This window comes from Harpia harpyja, chromosome 1 (genome assembly GCF_026419915.1).
Source record: "Harpia harpyja isolate bHarHar1 chromosome 1, bHarHar1 primary haplotype, whole genome shotgun sequence".
NCBI classification, from domain to species: Eukaryota; Metazoa; Chordata; class Aves; order Accipitriformes; family Accipitridae; genus Harpia; species Harpia harpyja.
In genome coordinates this window covers 16174041-16186149 of record NC_068940.1, presented here as the reverse complement: position 1 = coordinate 16186149, position 12109 = coordinate 16174041, and the positions used below count along the sequence as shown (strand labels likewise).

At 42.3% G+C, this 12109-nt stretch overlaps 1 protein-coding gene across 7 annotated transcripts in view; it reads right to left on the bottom strand.

The window, feature by feature from the left end:
• The window catches only part of RNF152 (ring finger protein 152), a 45498-nt gene that overhangs the window by 9851 nt on the left and 23538 nt on the right, over positions 1 to 12109 (bottom strand). Inside the window, exon 1 of one of the 7 annotated variants that reach the window (XM_052780878.1) lies at positions 3418 to 3564. The exons of the other annotated variants lie outside the window; for them this stretch is intronic. The gene's annotated coding sequence lies outside the window, so the exon portion shown is untranslated. Of the gene's footprint in view, positions 1 to 3417; positions 3565 to 12109 lie in introns of those variants that run through there. 7 annotated transcript variants of the gene reach the window in all.

Sequence of the window (12109 nt, the reverse complement as noted above, 5' to 3'; positions counted from 1 at the left end):
TCAAAAACTTTGCACAGACTTATGCACATATTTAGGCATGCTCTACTGGCTGTATGGCAAGGTTAATAACAGACTTTCAGCAAGGCAGTGCATTGACGATACTTCACCTTTCTCAGGGAAGGTTCATTACGTAAACTCCCCAAACACATTAAGAATTCTTTGACAGTATTACTGAGTATGTATGATTTATGATGAAGAAAGATCCATTCATTTCAGGTGCCCTTAGGCTGGAAAGAGATGGGGGGAAGGGGAAGTGCTGTTCTCAATAGGGGAACTAATTGCAAGAATCATCTGCCCACAGATACGGATGGAAATGTGTGCTAGAGTCACTTCAAACTCATAGTGAGGAGGAAGGAACATATTTAATATTTGGAAGCATTTCTGCTACAAAATTCAGCATCTGTGTATGTTTTCAACACATTCATGTTTGGACAAAACACATTGGGGCTGTTGCAAATGCCCAGGACGTACTACCTGATTTCCCCTGAATATCCTTCACGAAATGATCCTATTTATTTTTAGGCTGTTCTGTAGCACTAATTACCATAGTAACTGAGAACAGCACAACGATTAATTAATTTATTCATCACAACACCCTTGTTAAGAGAGAACTATTATCATCATTATATCCTTTCATCATCTAAAAAAAGAAGTGCTGAGAGATGAAGCAGTTGGTCCAAGGTCATGCAAGCACCACCCAGATTGCCTCAAAGCTCCTGGACAACTTCATCACAGCTCCACTTTTCACCTCATGAGCCACTGAGCAGAGATGACAGATTCTGGACAGATTCTTTTTTGCAACAGAGAATCAACAAAGCTCAGAAAACCACCCGTTTATCCCCATCTCTTCCAGCTGGCAGCATCACCATTGTATGCCTGAGATTTTTTGTGGCTTTCATTAAACACACTAGCTTTTCCACAGACCATGAAAATCATGAGAGCCTGTGATCCAGAAGTTAAAGTATCACCACGGACACAGTTCATCCACCATGTAGATTACAACTGAGAGACTACAGGCATTTTAAGGGACATAAAGCTAACAATAAGATGGCAACATTAATCCTTTCTTCTGTCCAGAATTACCTATTTTCCAGGCACCTTCCTCTAAGCCAAGTAGCCTACACCCATCATCCTTTCCATTTAGTTATTCACAATTGCACAGAAATATTGCAGAACAAAAGTGTTTTAATTTGGCCAAATCCTTAGCCAGTGCAAGCTGGCACTGTTCCTTTAGCTTTAGTCCAGCCCTTACCAAGATGAGAACCAGGTGTACACACTCCTAGATGCATAAAGCCACAAAACATTAAGCTGAATGAAACCATGATACATGAGTCTACAACATCCTATGAACCAGCGCCAGGGGATCCATGCTGATGGAGAGAGAATCTGCTCTGGATGATCTCAACAGTGCAGATCAAACAGGACAGCAGTTGTCCTGCCTCTCTGGCAGCTGAGCAATTGGAGGTGGATCATGAAAAAGGCGCCTAGTTGCAAGGTATCATCCCACAGCATTTACCTTAGAAATTGTCGCCAGCCAGCCCTCGCAACAGGAGACAGAGGCAGAAAGGTCACCCACAGGAACGTAACTAAATGTAGAAGTTTACGGTTTCGGAGCAAAAACAGATCAGATGAAAACAACCTTTGGTGTTTATAGAAAGCAGAGGGAGACTCACCTGCTGCTCGTTGTTCCAACTCATGTCGCCAGCTGTGCTGCTCCCTCCTTTTATCTGCAAACTTTGACACGTCCACATTCCCTGGCTCCAAAGACCTTATTTTGGTCAAATATGACCAGGATAAGCTGCACTTTGTTCCAACAGCAAACACTACTAATCACCTGCAACATGCCAGGTCAGCAAACGACGGGTACAGTTTCTTACTGCTGAGTCAAAACAGTACAGCTACACTCATCAGACAGTTTCACGCGAGGTGCTTTACCAGTGTGAAACACTATCTGAAATCAAAATATTCCCCAGAAATACGCCCATTTCAGACAGGCAGAGACAGAAAGCAGACAGCTTTCCTGCCCACCCAGCCCCTCAGCAGCCCTCCATGAAGGTGGTCCTGGAGCCCAGGCGGTGGGAGCCTGACCTGCTCCTCACCAGCCCAACTCTGACACGTCTGCAGGTTTTTGACAAGGTCACTTGTCAAGTTGCCCCAGAGCTACGGTTCCCTAAATCTCCCAGGCTCCCTCCAGCCTGGCAGAGCAGGGGTCCCTCAGGTGCAGCTCTGCCCTGCTAGATGGAGTGTGGAGGCACTCCTCACCACTTCTGCTGTCCCTAAGTTCTAGTGTTTCTCTTCCTGCATGAGGGGTGCACTGACAGGATGACAGACCTGACTGTGGTCCTAAGACATCCCAAATCTGATATTTCCCAGCACAGGATATTAAAAGGTTCCCCGTAATTTGCAAATAAACAATATCTCCAGCATTCAAAGCATCCCAAGGGATGGTGCTCATTTTTACAGCCCACTCTGAGCACAACACTTGCAGGGCCATTAGCACTTCTTCAGTTTTGTTGGCTGCTCTTAATTATGCCTGACTCACTCCTAAACCCCAGGGTGAGAGGAATTGAAAGCCAGGTTTTTCCACTACCAAGTGAGAGAGCCATTTGCCATTCAAACTGACAGCAAGAGGAATGGGAGTAGGAGGCTTAGCGTGAAAAGAAAACTACCCCTCACCCCTGAATAAAAGCAGCACCAGTAGTTATTTATCACCAGGACATAAGGAGCAGGTGGTTAGGTCGCTGGCAGACAGATTTAGAAGTTTCTTCCCTAACTTTAAGTGAGGTCACAAGTTTAGTCACCAAGGCCAAAATCCCACAACCTTACAGGAGTAGCTATGGGTGTTAAACTCGCTCTCAGTAACAGCTTTTAAATGCAATGCAACATCTTCTTTCTAAGAGATTTTCATTTATGGCAACATGACAGAATTCTGTGGCATTCAAAATGCTGAGAAAGAGAAGCATGAAGCACCTGATCACTTAAATGACAAATTTTGCTCTCCCATTAGAGCTTTATGCTTCATCTGCCATTGATAGAATTTGCCTGATACCTGAAGAGAAACTTAATTAAAAGATCTTCCTTTCCTCCCCTGAGGATTTGGTATTAGACTTACAAAATACACTATTCAAAAAAAGGAAGTAATTTTAAATAAAGCTCAAATGCAGATGTTTCTCACTGATACAGGTCAGCAGGTGATTGAGTGGGAATCAGCTTGAATTAGTGTATTAAGACACCAGTCTATAATTACAGGAGAAAGTGCTACAGCTCTCTTGAGGTCATTGAGTGGGTTTTCATAAAACTAAGTCAAAATCTACCTACCTATGGGCCCAAACAGAGGAGGAGAGAAAGGAATCGATACTCACACGTTCATACACTGCCTATACAATGCAAAAACTGAAAACTCAATTTCACACTTACCTCAGGAAACAGAAGTCCTTCAAATGAGAGTTTTAATTGTTGCAACTCTGCTCTGCACTCCCGCCTTATACACCCCGGCCTGCTTAACATGCCCTGTGCTCTCTGCATTCACCCAGCACAGCTTCCTGAGGACATGATTCTGCGACCCACATCACTGAACAGCTACCTTCACACGCCTGCTTTCAAGGGCTGGGATGGTTTGGGGTTTGTTTTGTTTGCATGTGGGAAGGGGTTGTTTCTTGTTTTGCTTCAGAAAAAGGGGAAAAAAGCACAACAGACCCAGGGGAATCAAAATAATACATCCTTTCTACATTGAAATAGATCAGATTAAGAAATTGGAAAATATTTTATTAGAAGCCACACAACAATAAGGAAATTCTCTTCTTTCATACACAAAGAAGTAGAATAAGGTTTGAAGGAGATTAGATGGGGCAGGGGGAGCTTTTTTCATCTTTTTACCTTTCTCCTGAAATCTGCTAAGTGGGCAGCACAAGAGAGTCAAGCCCCCTGTTTATCAAAAGAAAAGGTGTAACAGATGTCCTAACATAGATAGAACCACTTCCAAGAGCTTATCTTCACAAGAGAGCAGAAGATAGCCAACTAATATGCTTCCTCAAGGTCAACTGCTATGTCATTTCCTAATGCAGACAAATCGTGATCTTCATGCATTTTTGGTCTCTGATAAGTGCTACAGCCACACCAGGTCACGGCACTGGTCATTCTGGTTTGCAGACTACACCAAAAGGAACTGGAACCAATCCAAAAGCTCCTTTCTTATTGGAAACTAATCATTCATCCTGTAACACTTCTGGCAGCTAGTAATACTAATACCACCCACACTTCCTGAATCTTGGGAACAGTCCAACTCTCACTGCAAATATGGATCACAAGCAGAGTTAGACCAAGCCTGAACTGCATACATATTTATGATTTCCTATTTTGTGATTTCTCTCACTGTCTTTACATCAGTAAAATCCTCCAAAAGAGATTTAGCAGGCTATACCGGAAAAATATTTTCTTCCAATACTTTTCCAAACCACACATTTCTACCCATGACTATAAACATTCCACAAGTAGAGTTCATACAAGTCATGAAGCGCATAGCCTGACATTAGCCACAGAAGTTAATGGGATGACACATGTTCTTGAGGTCAGTTGCATGTTTACATACTTAACACACTATCCATCAACACAATCAATACAGAACCCGGTGTCAGCAGCCGCAGGCAGATCAAGGTAGTCTCCAAGTACAGATGCCTTCGCTCCCCCTGCGCCATCCTGAAAATGTGCAACCTGAGGAAACAACACAACCTTCCCAAAACAGCTGCAACTAAACCAGTCGGTTGCACATCAACTAACCCGACCAGCTCCACATCATGACTCGAAGTCCCAGGACCACCAGGGAAAATTTCAGACTAGTGGTGAGACAACAAACCGACACCAGGAAAGGCTCTCGGCTCTCTCCTTCATGCCCATGGACACAGGCATGCCCACGAGAGAAACAAGATGACTCCCATGGGTGGACTTCTAGGATGAAGCCTAGAACAGAGTGAGGGGATTTGCATCGAGTCTCTCCCTCACATGAACCAGCACCATTTGCAGACAAAGACAGTCTTGCAGCTAAGCAATGCGGTGTTCTCGAGGGCGACAACCATAACTCAGGTTAGCAACTCAGGTTAGCACCACCACAACCTTCTCCAGTGGGCTGAGATAAATTACGGCTCTGGGAGACTAAGCTCCAAGCTGCAGAGCTGCTAGCCTCTCTGCTCCGGCAGCCATGCTGTGATGGGGACTGGCAATTGGCTGCTGAAATGCTCAGGCACAGGAAGATAAACTGTTCTGGCCTGTATTATGTGAAATCTACAGTTGCTTTCCTTCAGAGATGGTATTCAATTCCTAGAGCCACTCACCTTCTGTAGCTGCAAGAAGTTTATCAGACCTGCCAAGATTTGTCAGGTTGTATTTCATTCTTTACAGTGAGTTTCAAAGTTTGGGCCAGACATCACCCATCATACTTACTCCAGTCAAAGTCTGGCTGGTTTTGAAACATCCTGGTGTGAAAATACCCTCCATTTGGCAGCACTTAACTAACAGCATACAGCGTTTTTGCTGTATGAAGGAGTGCAAATGCTCAGAAAGAACTGTGTTACGCTACATTAGAGCAAAACAACCAAAATGAAGCAAACTGCTTTACCTCTTAATTTTGGGCCTAGCTCTGCAGTCCTTGCAATGTAACAGCAGAACAAACTTAGAAAAGATAACTAGCATAATATTGCTAATGCTCAAGACTTAATCACAATCCTGATAGTATATGGCCACAGTGAGTCCTAGGCTCACAGGATTATGGACAATCAATTACGTACTCAGTAAAAAGAAAGCTGCTAGCCCCATTTTTCTGAAGAGAAGCCTGAAAACATGAACTTCAGAAGCCCCAAATCCCAGTTAGGTAGAACCCCTAAACTTCAGTCTCTGTCTTGCAAGCCAGTCTCATGATTTCTGCATGTGAGTTAGAGCTAACTAGAGAAACGTAGTTTTGAGGTGAACAAATTCATTGGCAGTTTCAGATCAAATTAAGCAAATACTTTCTCCTTAGGCAAAAATGGTAATTTCCATTAAAATGTCAGCTCATTTCAACTTTCACTTCAGTCTGACTATTTTCTTTCAGAAGAAGAAATTTATGAAAAGGTAACACAAAGGGCAAACAAAGCTTTTTGTACTGACTCTGGAGTAATTTTTCTTCTGACATGGTCAGCCACTGAGTGAGCCAGAAGCATCCCTTACATCGCTCTACTGCTGAATGTGGAATGCTCAAGTCTATCAATACAACATGATTTCTTTTTCATTCCCAGTCTAGCAAAAGTAAATGAGATAAATACACTCCAAGTATCAGCAATAGTTTCACAGCAGCATGTTTTCAAAGACTGTTATTCAGCATTTTTTGGTTGTTGGCTTAAAAAAAAAAAAAAAATCACAACGTGGGGCATTTTCAACAGACAAGTCACGTTCCGAGATGTGATCGAAGCCTGAAGAGGACTACGTGGTTGATAGCATTTCTGGTTTTTACAGGTGTTTCTTGCTAAGGATCTAAAGGATCTTACTCTAAAAGGGCAGGTGATTCAGGGCTTTCTAAAAAACCTCACACTCATCCCAACGGTCTCAAGAGTGCATCCCAAAATCATTAATTGCTTTTGAAGACTTATATCAGATAAGCTTCACCACTTACTTCCAACATGTATTTCACCTGAAATACTGTGTTCAGTTTTGGACCCCTCACTACAAGACAGACATGGAGGTGCTGGAGCGTGTCCAGAGAAGGGCAACGCAGGTGAATGGTCTAGAGCACAAGTCTTATGAGGAGCAGCTGAGGGAACTGGGGTTGTTTAGTCTGCAGAAAAGGAGGCTGAGGGGAGACCTTACCGCTCTCTACAACTACCTGAAAGGGGGTTGTAGTGAGGTGGGTGCTGGTCTCTTCTGTCAAGTGGCTGGTGATAGGATGAGAGAAAATGGCCTCAACTTGCAGCAGGGGAGGTTTAGATTGGATATTAAGAAAAATTTCTTCACCAAAAGGGTTATCAAGCATTGGAACAGGCTGCCCAGGGAAGTGGTTGAGTCACCATCCCTGGAGGTATTTAAAAGACATTGTAGACATGGCACTTAGGGACATGGTTTAGTGGTGGACTCGACAGTGTTAGGTTTACGGTTGAACTCGATGATCTTAAAGGTGTTTTCCAACCTAAGCAATTCTATGATACTATTCCATGTAGCATCACACAGAGTAGCAGTTAGGAACCAAAGACATGCCTTAGGGACTGCTAAAAGAAAGGGGAAAAGGCCAAAAATCTGTGTTACTACTCTAGAAAGTGTTGCATTGGAAGAGATGATCTAAGAAGACACAGTGTGCATGCACACACCTTTATGTATCTATGTAGGATTTGACCAGATTCCACTCAGCTGAGGTCTTTATTCCATTTTTGTTATAGTATTACATGTGTGCCTTACAGTGGTGCGCTGAACACTGAAAACGTCAATGCACACAACCAAACCAATGCCAAATGAACCACACTGACTTATGCCCATTGAGGATTTGGCCCACAGACAGAAAATCAATGTTATAAAACAGATTCAAAAAATACCTCTTTTCTACTGCCAAAACAAGTTCTCAACTAGGATGAAAAAAATGTCAGCTCTGGACCCAGATTTGCATTGTGCCACAAACTACAACATCCCTTGCTTTCCAGCCAAAAGGTTTTCAGAATTATTTAGTTTCCTGGCATCATTGTTACTTTTTAGAGTTGAGTCAGTGTTTTCCTAACTTTTGCTTCAGTCACTTCACTGTCAGGTGTCTTTCACTTTAATGATTACTGCTTTTCGTTTTTTGCCAACTACAGAAATGATCAAAATATTTTACTAAATCAAGACATAAAGAAAAAAATACTTCATATTTTTCTGAATAACAGCATGAATTGGAAAAATCATTTTCTATTCTTTAAACCACTCCTTCAGTGAAGCCTCTGCCAGTTTCTTCCACACTCAGTTTGCAGAACACCTGCCAGAGTAAGGTCTTTGCCAATAAACAGGGCCCTTAAGTGCTATGACAATTTAAAAAATAATGTAATGATCAATACAAATAATTAGTACTATTATTATTACTAACAGCCATGCTCTTTGGTCTGAGCGCTCATCTTCTAGAGCAGCTGCCTCTAGAAAAGAGAGCAAAGAGAGCAAGTGCCAGCAGGTGGCACTCCAGAACATAAAGCATTAAGCACCAGGGCTTGCAGGACCAAGAAAGCCAGTTCTGCTTGGCTGTCCCACTAGCTTGCTTTAGCACCCTTCAGGAGGTTTGGTTTGGTTTAGGATGGTCGTCTCCACTTTCCCGCTCCCAAACAGCAGGGACAAATGCTGCCAGTCCCAGCTTTTAGCACCATAAGATTATCCTGGTGCTGAATGGGACGCATCAGCAAGATGAGATGCACCTCGTGCAGTCATTTCTAAGAGTAGGGTACCAGCACACCCAAAGTGCTGAGCTCATTACTTGCTCTCTGACTGAGGGGAGAGGTCCTGCAGGGCACGCTGAGCTCTTTCCCACATTCTGCATGGAGAGGTGGCAGCATCTTACTGCCTCCCACCACTCGCCTACACTCCTCCAAACAAGGAGCAAGCTTTGATATAGCTGAAATAATGCTGGCTTTTATTGCTTTAAGACAGCACCACCAACAAAAAACATACCCTAACGATTAGGAAACCAGTTTCCCTTCTGTTTATTTTTAGCTATGACCTACGCATACAGAACAGCTACAGTGTTCACTTGCGTGGTTAGGAAGCATCACTACAGATGGTTCCTCAAGGTGCGGTGAAGACTCCCACCCTCCTCTGAGCCTTCTGCCTTGCCCCAACACTCACACTCCTCCTGCAGCACAGTCAGTCAAACCGGCACTTCTTCCAATCAAACCCTGTCAGGAAAGCCTCTGTCTAGTAGTCTTATCAGCCAGAAGAAATAAATCCACCTCAAAGAGCTGTGGCTCACCTGGTCTTTGCAACTCTCATCCAACTGTAAGAGCAATCGCTTGTTTTGGTCTTGCTGGAAACCCTCCCGACCCTTCAGTCTTCAAAATGAGGCCCTTTCAAACACTGTGCAACGTGGGGGAGATAGGAGGAGGTACCCTTAAACCCAGGAAGATTGTGCTATTCTCTTAGAAAATGAAATTTTAAAGAAAAACTGTAGAAAACAGTTGTTTTGTCCAACTCTCGGCATCAAGCATAGCAGTCAACATTTAGAGAGGTAATGAATTGGCTCAGTTGACAAAGATGCAATTCCCACATCATTCTCCCTTAGAAAACTTTAGAGTTTAAAACACTGAAGGTCATACAACTGGGTGGAAAAAAAGCCTGCATTTTTATCAGAAGTCTTTATGAATTACCTAAAAGCTATACAAACATGGAAAATAACCAGCCCTCTTGCAAAACACAGAAGTATTTACTGCTTAAACTCTCCTTAAAGGCAAACCTGTACCATGGGATCCATCTGCTCATGTGGAAATAGCAGAAAAGATCTGTCAGAAACTAATTTCCTTTCCTTTCCTGTATATGTCAGTGGATCACTGGCATTTCCCCCCCCCCCCCCAACTGACCCCAAATATAAATAGACACAAACCTGGAAAAGTTTAAGGTCATCTCTGTGGATATGAGCAACACACAAACCAAGTAAAACCAGGCAAAGTAATGTGCCCTTTTTGCAGAAGAGGGTCCACAATCAATGCCACATGATATCCATTGTGTTTTAGGAAATTAATTTATATCTAGAATTCCAAACTCATTTCCCCACACACAATAAACACATACCTTTTTTCTTGATGCTTCACTAACATCACCCACTAAAAGAGGCATGATTCAGCTCAAGGTTTATGTACTATATGCACTGCACAAAAGTTTGCTCAATACATGTTTTTAGAGCAAGTATCTTTTAATACACAAAGATGGGCTAATGGCATGGAAAAAAGAATGGGACAACTGTTCTTGCTCACTCTGCCTTCCTAGTTGCTATCCCAGTGTGGATTTGGCTCATAAAATATTCACCTGTGGAAAAGCAAGTCATGAAGCGTAACTGTAACCCATACCAATCTTAACACTGAGCAGCAATGAAGCATGTAACTGTCTGTTGATTATCATGAGACATCAGAAATATTTCCAAGTTAGCAAGTTGTGCAGTTGTTGCTGTAAGAACTTACTTGGATCTCCTGTTTCCATGGATCTCCCTGAACAGATGCATGGATGCTCTCCTTGATACTCCACCCACTTGATCAGGAAGCAGAACTAAGGGGTGCCCAGGCTTCGGTATTCTCCTTGCTATTAGGTACAACAAAATACCTTCTCTAATGAGCAACCTCTCTTGATAGAGGAGACTGCAATTAGTGTGGACTCTCGGGAGCTTTAATGTTCCCAAGCAGGAAAATGTAGGCAAGTGCATTGTAAGTGGGTTCAGAAAGGCACGCCAAATTCTCTGGCACTGACTAGTTGATAGATATGAAAAGGGTCAATCCCTTTCTAAGTTCTGAATTTAAATTTAGAAGAAAATATAATATATTTAATGGAGGTGGGAGACCAAAGAGGGAAGGAACATTAGAATGAAAGCTTCTTGCTTTAAAAACAATCATTCTGTCCACCTATATGCTTTTCTTAGCTTGATTTTCACAAATGAGCTCAGATTTTGCAAGTAGACTTTCAGGCTCCTCAAAATAAGAGTGCAGGTGCAAAACACAGGTGCTTAAACGTGAGTAGTACAACCGTAAGAATACAGGCATAAGACCTTTTTGGAGAAAAAAAAAATCATTAAATATTTTCATTCCCTTACATCTGATTGCGTAACCCCTCTAAAGAAAGCAGTAAAGGTCACTGAAATGCACAGGCCTTTGCTGATGGAAAAATGCTATTGTATATTGTTTAAAATTACACAAAAGAAATGAGCACAAATGCTAGAAAATGAGACCTTTAAAGGAGCGAACTGAAAAATTTCAACTCAGCATGATAACCTGATTTAAAATTGCACGTGTACAGGTTACAGCCATCTCTGTGCCTCTCTTCATTTGAAAAAGCAACAGTTTTATAATCTTATTAAAGAACAAAATTGTAGATTCTTATCACTTCATTAAATTGCCAGTGCATGATCTTTAATTTTTTTGTTCTTGTTTCATAACCACCCATTAACATAAAAAGATAAAGAGTTTCTCCAATGGACCACATAGAGGAGTTTCAGCCAGCAGAGGAAGGAGTAGCACAGGAATGTAACCCTGTAACACTGGAAAAATTAAGTCAGGTTCCTCAAAATATGAAGGGGTTTTTGCTGTAGCTCCTCCAAGGGCTACAACAGTAAAGTTCCTGTAGTCTTGGGGTCATGTTTCCATTGCCCTTCACCAAACACCACCACTCATTTTTGGGTCATGCTGATTCCAAACAAGTGGACATAAGGAAGAAAGCAAACATGTCACAAAATTGTAACCTTTCTTTAAATAACTCCTCATTACCAAGCTGAGACCATTAGCAGCCCTCTAGCTCACAACTTCTTGTGTCAGGGATGTGGCTGCATCAGAAGAGAAGACCTGGACTCCGAGAGGGAAGTCAATGTGAGTTTTTTTTTCCCTAAACTATTTTTGAACATGGACATAATATCCTCTTAAAATGCACATTTCCTTACCAAAATCCTTTTCACTGGCTTACCTTGCCCTTTTGCAAGGATGTTCAGGAGCACCAGTATAATAATATGAATTCATTTATTTTACGTATGAAAATAATTATAAATTTATATATGAGTTTAAAAAAAAAAATCACAAGGACTTTGCAGGCGGATAAACAATTTCTTTAAAGCCTCATTTCTTTAAAGCTGCAAAAACCAGCCTGCATCCAGTCCTGCCAGCATTTCTTTGTGCCAGTGACCCCTCCATATGAAGCAGTTCCACTGAGCTGGGTGAAGTCTCTTTCACAATAACTGTTCTCAAGAGCAGATTTGGGCAGGACTTGCCCAGAAATCCTTCCAGTGGAGAACAGGTCATCCCACAAGCAGTCCTGCTTCCTCCAAATGCCAATGCATGTGACACGCTCTGTTTGAGAGGAAAGCCTCACTCTTCCCGGCCTTTAGCTAAAGAAGAGGGAGGCTAAATCTCAAAACATTCAGCAAAAGCTTTCAAAAAAGGCAACTGCT